The sequence below is a fragment of the Phyllobates terribilis genome, unplaced genomic scaffold, assembly GCF_046119375.1.
Source record: "Phyllobates terribilis strain yellow unplaced genomic scaffold, ASM4611937v1 Scaffold_11__3_contigs__length_659146591, whole genome shotgun sequence".
Classification (NCBI taxonomy): Eukaryota; Metazoa; Chordata; class Amphibia; order Anura; family Dendrobatidae; genus Phyllobates; species Phyllobates terribilis.
This window is the reverse complement of record NW_027362771.1, coordinates 107,787,715-107,803,877: the sequence shown is the minus strand read 5'-3', so window position 1 is coordinate 107,803,877 and position 16,163 is coordinate 107,787,715.

Here is a 16,163-nt window from a genome sequence, read left to right as displayed (position 1 = left end):
AAATTGACTTGTAACCTTGAGATTATTGAAATTATATATCATTTGGTTCGGAAGTCCTCGGACGGTTCTCTTCTCCTCTCTCTGTTCTCCATGGTTAGTGTGGCACACAATGCAAAGATTGAGTCAACGTTTACCCTTTTTATCTGGTTTCAGGTGTGATTTTCATATTGCTCACACCTGTCACTGTTTAGTTTGACAGGAGCAATCCCTCATAAACCCATATTGATGCTGGGTTATGAGGTTATGTTTAGGGCAATACTCCAGGATTGCATCTCTCAGAAAACACTCAAAGATTTTGCTATAATTTACAGGCTCAGAATTTGTCCCCTTTTTGAATATTGGCACTACATTTTCTATGTGCCAGCCCTGTTGTACAGACCCTGTCATTATTGAATCCTTAATTATTAGAAATAATTGTCTGTCTATCTCCGTATTTATTTTCTGAAGTACCCTGGGGTGTATGCTGGGTAATTTGTCTACTTCAGTGTCTTTTGAGGCGCTGCTATACTTCCTGCTGGGTTAAACAGGAGACATATAATTGAGAATTTATGGTATCCCTAATCATGTCATCTGTCATTGGATTTTCTTATATAAATACGGTCTTACTTTTTATGTAGTTGAAGAATATTTTTGGATTATTTTTACTTTCTTTGGCAATGAATGTCTCTGTCTCAATGTTTGCTGTATTGTTTTATACACAACTTGTCTGTTTTTCTATAATTATAAATGCCTTGTCACTACCCTCTTGCTTTAACTCTCTAAACTATTTGTTTGTCATTTATTGTAACCTTGACAGCTCTTTTCAAAGTGGTTTTCTCCTATTTCTAGCTTGTTTTATATTGTGCACAAGTCCTGTTCATGATACTTATAAAAGTGTCCAATTTGTTTTGTGTACTTTAATTTTTAAGGACATTGTCCCAGTTTATGGCACTCAAGATCATCTCTAGGCCAATGGAAATTCACGCTCCTGAAGTTTAGTGTCCTTGTAGCAACTGTGCTGTACATCTTATTATAAGTGAAAACGTATTTTTTATTTTTTCTGTCCGACCAATTGGTGAAAATTAGGTCTAAATGTGCCCCCTATTGTTGAGCCCTGCACTGGTTGTGATTGGTAATTGTATTTTATTATTGTATACAACCTGTTTCCTATGCTGGACCTGCAAGTTTTTGCCCTCAATGTATATCAGGGTAGTTGAAGTCCCCCATAATAATTAAATATCCATGATTTACTTCTTCATTCAATTTTCTTTGTTAAGGTATTTTCTGCTTCTTCAATTATATTTGGAGACTTATAACAAACCTCTATCAGTATTTTATTATTCTTTCTTTCTCCCCTTATCTCCACCCACAGGGACTCTACATTTTTATTTGCCTCACATAAATTATCATATAGGATGGGTTTTAGGGAAGATTTCACATACAAACAACCCACCCCCCCCCATCCTCGCTTATTTGTACGGTCATTCCTAAACAGACTACAGTATAGCCCTGTGAATTAACAGCCCAGTCATAGCTGTTCTCCAAATTCCTCCATCTTGTTGGTAAGGCTTCTGGCATTACTGTACATACATCCTCTCTGTATGAATAGTTCTGGTCCCCACCACCACCACTACTTTGATTACTTTGGCCTAGGTCACTGACTAGACTTCCTTCCCTTCACGAACAGTAATTGCCCTCCCAGTCCTTCGTTTAAACAATCCTCGTACCTTCTAGCCATTCTTTTCCCCAGCACAGCTGTAGCCTACCCATTTAAGGGCAGCACCTAGAGCCGGTAACCAACAGAGAAGTCTGCCAAGTTGTCCAGGAACCCAAAACCCTCCTTCTGACCCCAATTCCTGAGCTTATTCACCTCCCTAATCTCCTGCTGTGGCACAGGTAGTATTTCAGAGAGTATTATCTTTGAGGTCCTTGACTTAAGCTCTTACGATTAAAATCCCAGAAAAAAAATAAGGACCTTCCACCACCGGCGAACCCCCCCCCCTCGATCTGCTGTTCTCTGATAGTGTCTTCTGATAGTGGCCATGGCAGGGTGCTGCACATCTGCCTCCTAGTCAAATCAATAGGAGGCGGATGTGCAGTTCCCTGCCGCGGCCACTATCAGAAGACGGAGCAACTCAGCAATCGAGCACTTCTGGCTGACGGCCGCCGCCACCGAGAATAGGTTGATCAGCGGTGCCGGTTGTCGGACCCTGACCGATCAGACATTGATGACCTATCCTAAGGATAATAATCTTTTTATTTATATAGCGCCAACACATTAAGTAATAATAAACACTAAGTAATAAAAATGCCTTAAAACATTCTCTCTCTCATTATTCTGGCATTTGACAAATATTAAAAATTATGGTAATCCTAATTGACCTAAAATGGGAAAGGTTAATTTTGATTTCATGTCAGATATTGAGAAAAACATATATATGTGTCTTTTTATATAGTGTATGTAAACTTCTGGTTTCAACTGTAGGAGCAAAGTAATGGCACCTCAGTAACTGGCATTTTTGTTCCCCAGCTATGACATGATAATGCAAGATAACTTCACACTGCCCCAGTTCACCCTATCGTATAGAGCCAGGGCTAGTGCGTACAGTAGTGTGTATATATATCTATATAGCTGGGCGGGGGGCAGGGTGACATTTGCCTCACGAGCCGGACCCCCAGGGGTATTGATATCGTAAAAAATCAACAGTAAACCGTAAATTAAGGGTATTGTTGAGAAAAGAGATCTAAGGGGTAACGTTCCTCCATGAGACAAGAGAGAAATTTTGATTGTACGCATGTATTGGTGTTGTCAGACCAAATGATAGATGACTTGATTGGATTTGTTGGCAGGTATAGAACCGTCTCCTCCCACCAAGTCATGTATAGGTTAGCCAGCAAGGGTGAGAAACTTGCGCCCATGGGGCAACTTAATACCTGAAAATAAAAATCATTGTCAAAGGAAAAAAAGTTATTATCGAGTAGAAAGGACACAGCCTTAAGAATGAAATCTTTATGTGGACCAGTACAGACACCATATTTTTGCAGATGGTATGAGATGGTTAGAATTGCTTGAGTGGGGGGATGCTCGAATAAAGTGCCATTACATCACTTGTCATCCAACTGTAATTGGGTTCCCACAAGTGTGATGCACTGAATTAGACCTGAGTTTAATACTATATATACAGACTGCATCTTGTCATTTTGAGTGGGTGCTTGTGATCCAAATTCCAGAACGACTCAAGTATACTGTGGTCTGTGCTCCCTGTGTGCAGCAGGATAGGTCATCAATGATAAAGTAGTGGACAACCTCTTAAAAGGGAACCTGTCACTAGTTTTTTCATGTGTGTATTAAGACTAGCACCTTATTCAGTGTCATTGCTGCATTCCATAAAGAGGCATATAACCACCTGACCAGTGGCGTACCACCAATGGCGGCAGGCCACGCCACTGCTATGGGGCCCATGACCCTGGGGGGCCCGTGAGCGGGGAGGGCCCCAAAGCAGCGGGGGAACGAGTAGGATAGGTGAGTATTGGGGGGGAGGGAGGTTGCTGTGCCGAAGGAGCGGTGCACACGCAGTAGCTGCTACTGCAGCTACCATGTGTGCCCGCTGCTAAAGGGACATGAACATTTCCTCTTCTTCACTCCCATGGGGGTGGAGAACAGGGAATATTCATTCTCTTTAATAGCTGGCACGGAGGAGCGCTGAGCCGCGGCTCCTGCTGACAATGCCCGCTACTAAAGAGAATGCATATTCGCTCCTCTCCACGCACATAGTCCCGGCGTGGAGAGGAGTGAATATGCTGGCAGCAGCAGCTCACCTCGGCATCTGAGAGTGCGCGCTGCTCAGATGCCGACATGTGCTGCCTGGTAGACAGGACACACCAGCGCTGGAGCAGAGGTGAGGAAGGAATGTGAGTATAAGTGTTTATTTTTTTTTGTGTGTGCAGTGATGGGGCCACACATACCAGGATTGGGGGATGATGAGGCCACACATACCAGGATTGGGGGGGGTGAGGGGGCCACGCATACCAGGATTGGGGGGGGTGAGGGGGCCACGCATACCAGGATTGGGGGATGAGGGATGCCACGCATACCAGGAATGGGGGATGAGGAGGCCATGCATACCAGGATTGGGGGATGAGGAGGCCATGCATACCAGGATTGGGGGATGAGGAGTGCCATACATACCAGGATTGGGGGATGAGGGGTGCCATACGTACCAGGATTGGGGGATGAGGGGTGCCATATGTACCAGGATTGGGGGATGAGGGGTGCCATACATACCAGGATTGGGGGATAAGGAGTGCCATACATACCAGGATTGAGGGATGAGGGGTGCCATACATTTCAGGATTGAGGGATGAGGGGTGCCATATATACCAGGAGGGGAAAATTTACCAGTAGCTGCTGCATTTCCCACCCTAGGCTTATACTCGAGTCAATACGTTTTCCCAGTTTTTTTGTGGTAAAATTAGGGGCCTCGGCTTATACTCGGGTCGGCTTATTTAAAATATACGGTATTTTAAAATCAGTGAGTATGTGGTGCCCATAATACTGCAGGACTGTGGGGGGCATTATACTAAATGAGGGGGGCATTTTACCCTATGGCAGGGGCATACATAGTAATCATGGGGCCCCATAGCAGAAGCTCTAATTGGGCCCCCCCCCCAAAAAAAAAATGTAAATAATTGTCGGGGTCACCAAAGATCAGATCTCACAACTTTCCATCCTTTACATAGTAATTTTCCTCCTGCTGACGTCCTAGATCTCTCTTTCATTGCCCCATAAAGGGCCCCCCAAACACAGTATGAAACCCCCATGGTGAATTCCTCCACATGCACAGTATAATGACCCTACTGTACCCCACCTCAACTCCCAGGGTAAAGTATGCTGACCCCAACACAGTATGATCCCCCAACTGTGAGCCGCTAGAGAGGATGGTACATAATAAGGGACGGCGCTATACATGATAAAAGAGGAAACTATATAGCTAAGGATGGCGCTATACATAATAAGTGAGTACACTATATACTAAGGGATTGTGCTATACATAATGTGGCTACATTCCTGCATCTGTGTGCAGTGTCGGTGTGCTGCCCTGTTTTACTGACGCATTGAGCATGTCCTATTCTAATCCTCAAAATCGGATCAGAACAGGCCATTCTCTGACCCTCTTAGATCTCATTCTCAGATCCGTGATTTTCATGGATGTGTGAATGGATCTATAAAACTGTACGAGTCCGTGGACCATCCGATAAAAAGATCTGGCAGCACACGGACATTTCACACAAATGTGAGAATGTGGCCTAAGGGATTTTACAGATAACATTATCACTTCAAGTCACACAGTGCAGATACAGAATAATATTTACATTCAGGCACTTACCGCTGACGTCTCATCTGATCAGAGTCGGTTTCTGCTGCTTCTTCTCCATCTGGTCAGACCTTCATGTCGACATCTCCCAGCCACGACTCGTCTTGTCACGATGATCTCCAGCCTAGAAAATAACAAGGTCATACATTGTATGCATACATGTGTCTCCCCCACACTGCGTCCTCGAATACAGATATGTAACCCCCCCCATTAATATACTATTAGCCACTTAGTAATCAAAATATAAAGTGATAAGCAGCACTGTGCCCCCCATTAACTATAATCTGCACTGGCCAATAATATAAATTATTCAGTCTCTGTGACTCTCCCCAATTAACTGTAAGGCTATGTGCACACGGAAAACGTACAAGGCTTCACAGTACAAGCAAAGTGAAACCCCCATAATTGCTCTCTCCCAGCACCCCCATCATTGCTCTCTCCCAGCACCCTCGTCATTGCTCTCTCCCAGCACCCTCATCGTTGCTCTCTTCCAGCACCCCCATCATTGCTCTCTCCCAGCACCCCCATCATTGATCTCTCTCAGCACCCGCATCATTGCTCTGTCCCACCACCCCCATCATTGCTCTCTCCCAGCCCCCATCATTGCTCTGTCAAAGCACCCCCATCATTGCTCTGTCCCAGCACCTCCATCAATGCTCTCTCCCAGCCTTCCCATCATTGCTCTCTCCCAGCACCCCCATCATTGCGCTCTCCCAGCACCCCCATCATTTCCTCTCAGCACCCCCATCATTACTCTGTCCCAGCACCTCCATCATTACTCTCTCCCAGCCCCACATAATTGCTCTCTCCCAGCAACACGTCATTGCTCTCCTCTTCCCCACTATCCCCATCATTGCTCTCCCCAGCCCTATCAGCCCCATTATTGCTCTTTCCTGCCCCATCATTCCTCTCCCCAGCCCCATCAGCTCCATTATTGCTCTTCCCAGCCCCATCAGCCCCATTATTGCTCTTCCCAGCCCCATCATTTCTCTCCCCAGCCCCATCAGCCCCATTATTGCTCTCCCCAGCCCCATCATCCCATCATTCCTCTCCCCAGCCCCATCACCCCCATTATTCCTCTCCCTAGCCCCATCAGCCCCATTATTGCTCACCCCAGCCCCACCATCCCATCATTGCTCTCCCCAGCCCCATCATTGCTCTCCCCAGCCCCATCATTCCTCTCCCCAGCCCCACCATCCCATTATTCCTCTCCCCAGCCCCATCAACCCCATGATTCCTCTCCCCAGCCCCATTATTGCTCTTCCCAGCCCCATTAGTCCCATTATTCCTATCCCAAGCCCCATCACTCCTCTCCCCAGCCCCATCAGCCCCATTATTGCTCTCCACAGCCCCATCAACCCCATTATTCCTCTCCCCAGCCCCATCAACCCCATTATTGCTCTCCCCAGCCCCATCAACCCCATTACTCCTCTCCCCAGCCCCATCAGCCCTCTCCCCAGCCCCAATATTTCTCTCCCCAGTTCCATCAGCCCCATTATTGCTCTTCCCAGCCCCATCATTCCTCTCCCCAGCCCCACCATTCCACCATTGCTCTCCCCCCACCTCCCCTCCCCAGCATTTCAGTAAAAAAAAAAAAAAAAAACAACAACTTACCTCAGCTCGCTCCCCTGCAGCAGCATCCTCCTGGTTTCTTCCTGACCCAGGCGCGCGCTGCATGATGACGTCACGCCTGGGTCAGGGAGGAAGCAGAGGACGAACCCTCCAGCTCCGCTGCTATTCTCCTCCTGACAGCAGCGGAGCTGCAGGGATTGCTCCCTGACCGCTGCGTACAGGGAGCAGCTGCACCTTGCGGGCCCCTTGGTGCAGCTGCATGGTGGGGACCCGGCGCAGGTGCACCGGCGTCGGTATGTCCACCCCTGGACTGCTATGGGGCCCCCCCGGCTCACGGGCCCCATAGCAGTCGCGTGGTCTGCCGCAATTGGCGGTACGCCACTGCCCTATGGGGTGTGTAGTATACTGTATGAAGGACTATGGGGAGTGCATTATATTCTATGGAGGACCATGGGAAGTTCATTATACTGTATGGAGGATTATGAGGGACGCATTATACTATATTGAGGACTAGCTATTGAGCCCGTTCTACGCCCGGGTGGCGAGCATTTTTATTGGTATATGATCTCCCATGCTGGTATTGGTGCTGCCCCCATCCTGGTATTTGTGCTCCCCAATCCTGTTCCCCCATCCTGTTATGTGCTGCCCTCATCTCTATACTGGTATGCATGGCACGCCTCATCCCTATCCTGGTACGCATGGCACCCCTCATCCCCAATCCTGGTATGCATGGCACCCCTCACCCCCAATCCTGGTACGCATGGCACCTGTCACCACTAATCCTGGTATGCATGGCCCCTCATCCCCCAATCCTGGTATGCACGGCACCCCTCACACCCAATCCTGTATGCATGGCACCCCTCACCCCCAATCCTGGTGTGCATGGCACCCCTCATCCCCAATCCTGGTATGCATGGCACCCCTCATCCCCAATCCTGGCATGCATGGCACCCCTCATCCCAATCATAGCATGCATGGTGCCCCTCATCCAGGTATGCATGGCTCCCTCATCCCTATCCTGGTATGCATGGCACCCCATCCCTCATCTTGGTATGCATGGTACCCCTCATCCCTATACTGGTATGCATGGCACCCCTCACCCCCAATCCTGGTATGCATGGCACCCCTCACCCCCAATCCTGGTATGCATGGTACCCCTCATCCCCAATCCTGGCATGCATGGCGCCCCTCATCCTGGTATGCATGGCTCCCTCATACCCAATCCTGGTATGCATGGTGCCCCATGCCTCATCTGTATCCTGGTATGTATGGTACCCCTCATCCTGGTATGCATGGTACCCCTCATCCTGGTATACATGGTACCCCTCATCCCTATCCTGGTATGCATGGCCCCCACAGATCCCTATCCTGGTATGCATGGTACCCCTCATCCCCCAATCCTGGTATGCATGGTACCCCTCATCCCCCAATCCTGGTATGCATGGTAACCCTCACCCCTCAATCTTGGTATGCATGGCACCCCTCATCCCCCAATCCTGGTATGCATGACACCCCTCATCCCCCAATCCTGGTATGCATGGCACTCCTCATCCCCCAATCCTGGTATGCATGGCACCCCTCATCCCAATCCTGGTATGCACGGCACCCCATCTCTCATTCTGGTATGCATGGCACCACTCATCCCAAATTTGATATACATGGCACGCCTCATCCCCCAATCCTGGTATGTATGGTACCCAATCCCTCATCCTGGTATGCAAGGCTTTCTCATCCCCAATCCTGGTATGTATGGCCTCCTCATCCCTATCCTGGTATGCATGGCACTCCTCATCCCCCAATCCTGGTATGCATGGTACCCCTCATCCCTTTCACGCTGCACACATACAAAAAAAAATAAACACTTATACTCACCTTTCTTCCCTGTGCTCCTGCGCTGCGGTGTCCTGTTCTGTCGGAGGCTGGGTGTAATAATTATAATGGATCCCACAGGAGTCTCTTTGCGTGGAACAAAGATACTACAGAACACAGTTTATAGGTGTCAAAGTTTATATTATAAACACACAGTGTTTCAAACAAGTGCAGACGAAAACTCAAAGTCCATAAACACTCAGGGGAAAATGCAATCAGCAGAGCAGTCTGTAAAGCATAATTCACACTAGAGGATGCTAGAAAACAAGTAAGTCTTTATCAAGTCCATACACAAATGTATATATAGATGCAAGGAAGTCCATACAATATATATTAGATAATCCAGGGAGGCCTGGGTAGGAAGTCCCTGATAGTGCAGCACAGACCCGTGCTCTGCAACTATCTAATGAAGGTGAGTCAGAGCAGAAACCAGCTTACATGTTAGCAAAATGCAGGTGAGGACTGAGGCTCAGAGGAAGCAGCAGGAGCAGCCAGGAGAATGAGGAATGCTGGTAACAAGTGAATGCAGCAGAATCTCTGAGAGCAGGTAACAGGAGATCCACACAGGTCTGCAGGGGAGAGCAGGAAACTAGGAAACCACCAGGAACAGGTCACAGGCAGAATACTCTAGCACGGACTAGAGGCTGGGGTGGAGATATAAAGCAGGAAGACAAGGGGCACATGAGACAAAAGACACCATCTTGAAAGATGGCAAAATGGCCAAAATGTAATCAAAAATATTCAAAGTCCTGACACTGGGGCAGGAGTGCGGCGCCGGAGTACATGCGTGCCCATACCACGCTGTCCGGCGACATTTTTCTGAAGACACACTGCAAATGTGTCTTCAGTAAAATGGCGCCGGATAGCGCTATGCGCATGCGCCGATTCCGACGCCTTCACTCCGCCGCCGGTCTCCAGCCAGAAAAGAGGCGTCGTGGCAACACTTCTCCCGATCAGGTAAGTATGTAAGTATGGCACCGGAGATCGCGGTATGTGTTGAGTGTCTACGCATACCGCGATCTCCGGCGCCATACACTCCTCTTACCTGTAACGGCTCCATGCGTTCTTCTGCCTGGAGCCAGACTGCGCAGGCGTGTCATGCTTGCCTTTCTATAAAGGCTTCAGACAGAGGGACACTCGTCATATTATAGATTATGGGTGGCGCATTATACTATATGGAGGATTATGGGTGGCGTATTATACTATATGGAAGGCTATGTGGGGCCATTATAATATTTTGAGGGCTATGTGGGGGGCCATTATACTGTATGGAAGCAATTATACGGTGTGAAGGTTTATGTGGGGTCCATCATACTGTTTGGAGGGCTATGTGGGGGCCATTATACTGTATGGAGGGTTGTGTGGGGGTCACAGTTGAGGGATCATACTGTGTTGGGGTCACCATACTTTGCCCTGAGAGTTGAGGTGGGGCACAGTAGGGTCATTATACTGTGCATGTGGAGGCCAAGGTGGGGGAATGCACCATGGGGGTATCATACTGTGTTTGGGGGGCACTTTTATTGACATACTTTATGGGGGCAATAAAAGAGGAATCTAGGACTTCAGCAGGAGGAAAATTACTATGTAAAGGCTGGAAAGTTGTGAGATCTGCTCTTCTGTGACACAGACAAATATTTATTTATTTTTTCGTGGGGGGGGGGGCAATTAGAGCTTCTGCTATGGGGCCCCATGATTTCTATGTACGCCCCTGCACCTGACTCCTCCTGTATACCACCCAAAAATCTTTTGAAACTCTCCAGCGCTCTATGTAAATCCACCCGGTCTGGACTGATAGGCGTCCTTGCTGAGGCATCTTTCCCTCCCCCCGACTTCTAATCATCGCCTCCTATGATGAATCAGGAATGTCAGGATAACTGTGCCAGTATCACCTCTACACGATGCAATTGATACCAACATACATTATTTGGAGTAGATGGCCACATTTTTCCATTCAAATAATAATGGATGTCCTGAATGTCAGTAACATGCTAAAGTATAATGAGTGCACATATATCTGTCTGTATGCATTAATAACTTTCACATAGCAGGAACACCATTAGCCGGATTTTACTTTTCCCAATACCAGACTAGTCTATGCAATCACCCTCACTCTGTGCTGGCTCTGTGGCAGGATTCTTCCCTGTCCATGGTACTGAAGCATATAAAACTACTGTCTATTGCCATTGTATCATGGGTTTGTATCATTCTGGCACAGTTAACTCTCAATAAAATACTAAAAATAAATCTAACTATTGTGCAATTTCCTCTAAAGAGAATCAGGGTTAAAAGGGAACTTGCTGGGCGATTCATATTGTTTGAACCATGGTGAACATGAATCAGGGACAGGCTCCCTCTTTTTGGCACCCATCTTTTACTCTAAAACACTACAATATATCACAAATAGGGCAAGATCTTAACTGAGCTAGGCACAGGGAGGCAGGGAGGGAACGTGCCCAGATGACTATTCCCCTCCCCCCTTTCCTGATCCCTTGTAAACTATATTTTCCCAGAAATGTCAAAGCATTCCAGAATAAAAAATTGTATGTTGCATATGGAAGGGTTAATTTTGATTCTCCATTTTGAATTCTGACTCATATGGTGCGTATTCGATATTTTTTTTTTCAATTTCACTGATAGCACTTTTCATAGCCTGTACCTGGTAGAGATGGACACCAGGTCACATATTATTGCCGTGCACACTTAATAGGAGCTTAGGTTATTTATGGAAACTTGGTACGAGTGCATAGAGATCAACAACAACAACAAAGAAAGTCCAAAGTAATATTTAGGTGTTCAAACCACCAATAACATAGCGCCAACTCAAAAAATCTGGACAAACACCATTATGATATTAAAAAATATAATTTTTATTGATACATGATAAAAAACTAAAAACATGGGATAATAAATGGAAGAGACCTCAGGGATAACAATAAATTTCCCAGAATAATAATGGGGTATAGCATATGTCTGACTACATGAATTTCCTTAAAGTACACTGTGTGCAGAATTATTAGGCAAGTTGTATTTTAGAGGATTATTTTTATTATTGATCAACAACTATGTTCTCAATCAACCGAAAAGACTCCAAGGTTAATATTTTTGGAAGTTGGAGTGTTTTTTTTTTTTAGATTTGGCTATCTTAGGAGGATATCTGTTTGTGCGGGTAACTATTACTGTGCTGAATTATTAGGCAATTTAATAAAAACCAAATATAATTCCATCTCACTTGTTTATTTTCACCAGGTAAACCAATATCAGTGCACAAAATTTAGAAATAAACATTTCTGACATGCAAAAACAAAATACAAAAAAATTAGTGATCAATATAGCCACCTTTCTTTATGATGACACTCAACAGCCTTCCATACATAGATTCTGTCATTTGCTTGATCTATTTTCGATCAACATTGCGTGCAGCAGCCACCACAGCCTCCCAGACACTGTTCCGAGAGGTGTACTGTTTTCCCGCCCTGTAGATCTCACATTTTATAATGGACCACAGGTTCTCTATGGGGTTCAGATCAGGTGAACAAGGGCGCCATGTCATTATTTTTCTTCTTTTAGACCTTTACTGGCCAGCCACACTGTGGAGTAGTAGGATGCATGTGATGGAGCATTGTCCTGCATGAAAATCATGTTTTTCTTGAACGATACCGACTTCTTACTGTACCACTCCTTGAAGAAGTTGTCTTCCAGAAACTGGCAGTAGGTCTGGGAGTTGAGCTTCACCCCATCCTCAACCCGAAAAGGTCCCACAAGTTCATCTTTGATGATACCAGCCCATACCAGTACCCCACCTCCACCTTGCTGGCATCTGAGTCGGAGTGGAGCTCTCTGTCCTTTACTGATCCAGCCTTTGGCACATCCATCTGGCCCATCAAGAGTCACGCTCATTTCATCAGTCCATAAAACCTTTGAAAAATCTGTCTTAAGATATTTCTTGACCCATTCTTGACGTTTTATCTTATGTTTCTTGTTCAAAGGTGGTCATTTTTCAGCCTTCCTTACCTTGGCCATGTCCCTGAGTATCGCACACCTTGTGCTTTTTGATACTCCAGTAACGTTGCAGCTCTGAAATATGGCAAAACTGGTGGCGAATGGCATCTTGGCAGCTTCATGCTTGATTTTCCTCAATTCATGGGCAGTTATTTTGCATCTTTTTTGGCCAACACGCTTCTTGCGACCCTGTTGGCTATTTGCCATGAAACGCTTGATTGTTCGGTGATCACGCTTCAAAAGTTTGGAAATTTCAAGACTGCTGCATCCCTCTGCAAGACATCTCACAATTTTGAACTTTTCAGAGCCCGTCAAATCTCTCTTCTGACCCATTTTGCCAAAGGAAAGGAAGTTGCCTAATAATTAAGCACACCGTATATAGGGTGTTGATGTCATTAGTCAACACCCCTCCTCATTACAGAGATGCACATCACCAGATTTACTTAATTGGTAGTTGGCTCTCAAGCCTATGCAGCTTGGAGTAGGACAACATGTATAAAAAGTATCAAAGTGATCAAAATACGCATTTGCCTAATAATTCTGCACGCGGTGTATATATAATATTACACAAATGACATAATAATGGCAGTTCAATGATATAATGTATAAATCAATGGTAAAATACCAAGTAAGTATATAATCAAAAGAAGTGCCAAAGAAATAGATGTCAAATAGAAATAAATATACATATAAGCATGCTGACAAAGGAAATAAATGAGTGAATAAATACCATGTAGTCAGGGCCCCAACACCTCCAAGCCATTTCGCCAGATGGCTTTTTCAAGGATTATGTTCCTAGTCAGGGCCCCAACACCTCCAACGCCGTTTCGCCGGATGGCTTTTTCAAGGAGTATGCGCCTTGAAAAAGCCATCCAGCGAAACGGCATTGGAGGTGTTGGGGCCCTGACTACATGGTATTTATTCATTCATTTATTTCCTTTGTCAGTATGCTTATATGTATATTTATTTCTATTTGACATCTATTTCTTTTGATTATATACTTAATTGGTATTTTACCATTGATTTATACATTATATCATTGAACTGCAATTATTATGTCATTTGTGTAATATTATACATACTTTAAGGAAATTCATGTAGTCAGACATATGCTATACCCCATTATTATTATGGGAAATTTATTGTTATCCCTGAGGTCTCTTCCATTTATTATCCCATGTTTTTAGCTTTTTATCATGTATCAAAAAAAATTATATTTTTTAATATCATAATGGTGTTTGTCCAGATTTTTTGAGTTGGCGGAGTGCATAGAGATGCATGATGTTCCAAGGGGTATGAAAGCTTGATGCATGTCATCACAGGAGGCTCGTATGACTTAGACTTCTAAAGGATCCCTACGATTATTGATCTTATTGGGTGCATACGATATTAGGATATTGGGATAGGGGCTACGTTCTTCTGCCTCTCTGAAGAGATGGATATCGCCCCAGAGGAGCACAAACGGAGTCCATTTGAACTGCATTTCTCAGTTTAATGAATGGCTCCGTCAAGGATATGTCCAAATTCAGTTTTTCAGGGACTCAAATGTACGCTCCAGACAAAAGCCATCAAACTACTACTGAATGCAGTATGTACCAAGCCTTAGAGGTTGTGAACCAGAACAGACCCTGCAGGACACTAATTAGGAAAATAAAGACCTTACCATACAGCCTAATCTTCTCTATACTTCATCCACAGAAAGCTCTCCAAATTGGCTTAATCCACTTACTTCAAACTGGCTAAAAGCCTGACAAGCATCTATCGGCGAAACTGAGAGCAAAAACAAAGGTTAAATATAGTTCATTCCTTTAGATCCAATATTGGATCTTCCACTTCAAAATCGCATTAAAAGTTCTCAACTCTTCACTAATTTTATAGCTTCCTATACAGACTTTCTAAAATCATTGAATCTTCCGCAACTTACCACAACTCAAAAACATGGAGATGCCCATTAAAAATCTAAATTTAGGAAAAGCTCAGAAACCTGATGGACTAATTACCTTTGTACTACAGAAAAAAAAATGTTTATCTACACTGGCCTATCCCCAGAATGTTTTCTGTAATGAAATTTTAACTAACAAGATAATAGCAAAGTAATTTGTAAGTGCCCCCAAACCAAAAAAAGGTCATAAAAATTACACTGTTCTACAGCCAAATTGGTTCAGAGACGAAAACAGTTGAACATAACATAATTTTGTGGTGCTGAAAACAAATATGATGCTTAAGTTTGCTGATTGGCCCTAATTTTCAAGATCCAGAGGAGGTTGTAATTACTTGACACATTTCATGCAGGCTTATAGAAAAATTGTGTCTTTATTATTTCATCATCGTTATTGCATTGCTAGTAGCTCGTCTATTACAGCATCTATTTAGTCTATTGAGCCTTCAGTATTCTATCATCTTAGGGTGACCAATCAAAAAATGCCAACTCAGCTAAAATGACTTAATCCTAATTACAGTTGCATCACCTACTTTTATAAATGCTCTCTGTGTAAGGTATACAGTTTTAGGAATTCTTAGCTTTGTTTCTTAGCATACTGACATGTTCCTATATGTTTTACAGATATGCCTCGTTAAAAAAGGGGATAGTTTTTGCTACATATGTGGAGAAGTCACTTTTGCGTCACAAAGGCTAAACTTGACTACTCTGATAGGGAAAGCCTACAACCTGTATTTTGGCTGCATAATAGGGAATCAAGACAAGAGTTGGGCTCCATACATGTGCGGCAATAGATGTGCATCACATGTTACCCAGTGGTTGCATGGAAAGAGGCAATCTATGTATTTTGCAATCCCAATGATCTGGAGAGAGCCAATTGATCACACTACCAATTGCTATTTTTGCATGGTGTCCCGATTAGGAAAGGAGTTTCAAGGAAGAAGTGGAATTTACAGTATTCAAACATTCCATCTGCAATATGCCCCACTACCACATACAGAACTACCGGTTCCAAAAGCACCAGAAACCTTTTCAGTCGAGTCAGGTGTGGAAGAACAGGCTGCTTGGTGTCATGAAGCATCTTCCACTCACGACCCAGACTTTCTGTCAGCAACCTCAACTGAACCACACCTTATAAGCACAAAGTGTGCTGAATGATCTTGTTAGAGATTTTGATCTACCCAAGAGTAAGGCTGAGCTCTTGAGTTTCAGGCTATAGCAGTGGAATCTCCTACCGAGCGATGTTGGGATTTCTTTATTCCGCAACCGTAAGAAAGATATTGTCCAATACTTCTTCATAGAGGGCGTTCTTGTGGCATGCAACAATATCAACAGTTGAATGGAAGCTCTGAAGATAAAAGTCATAATCCAGAGGAAAGGGAGGTTCTTCATCGATTTGTCCAAAACAAGCCTAAAAGCCATCTTGCTGC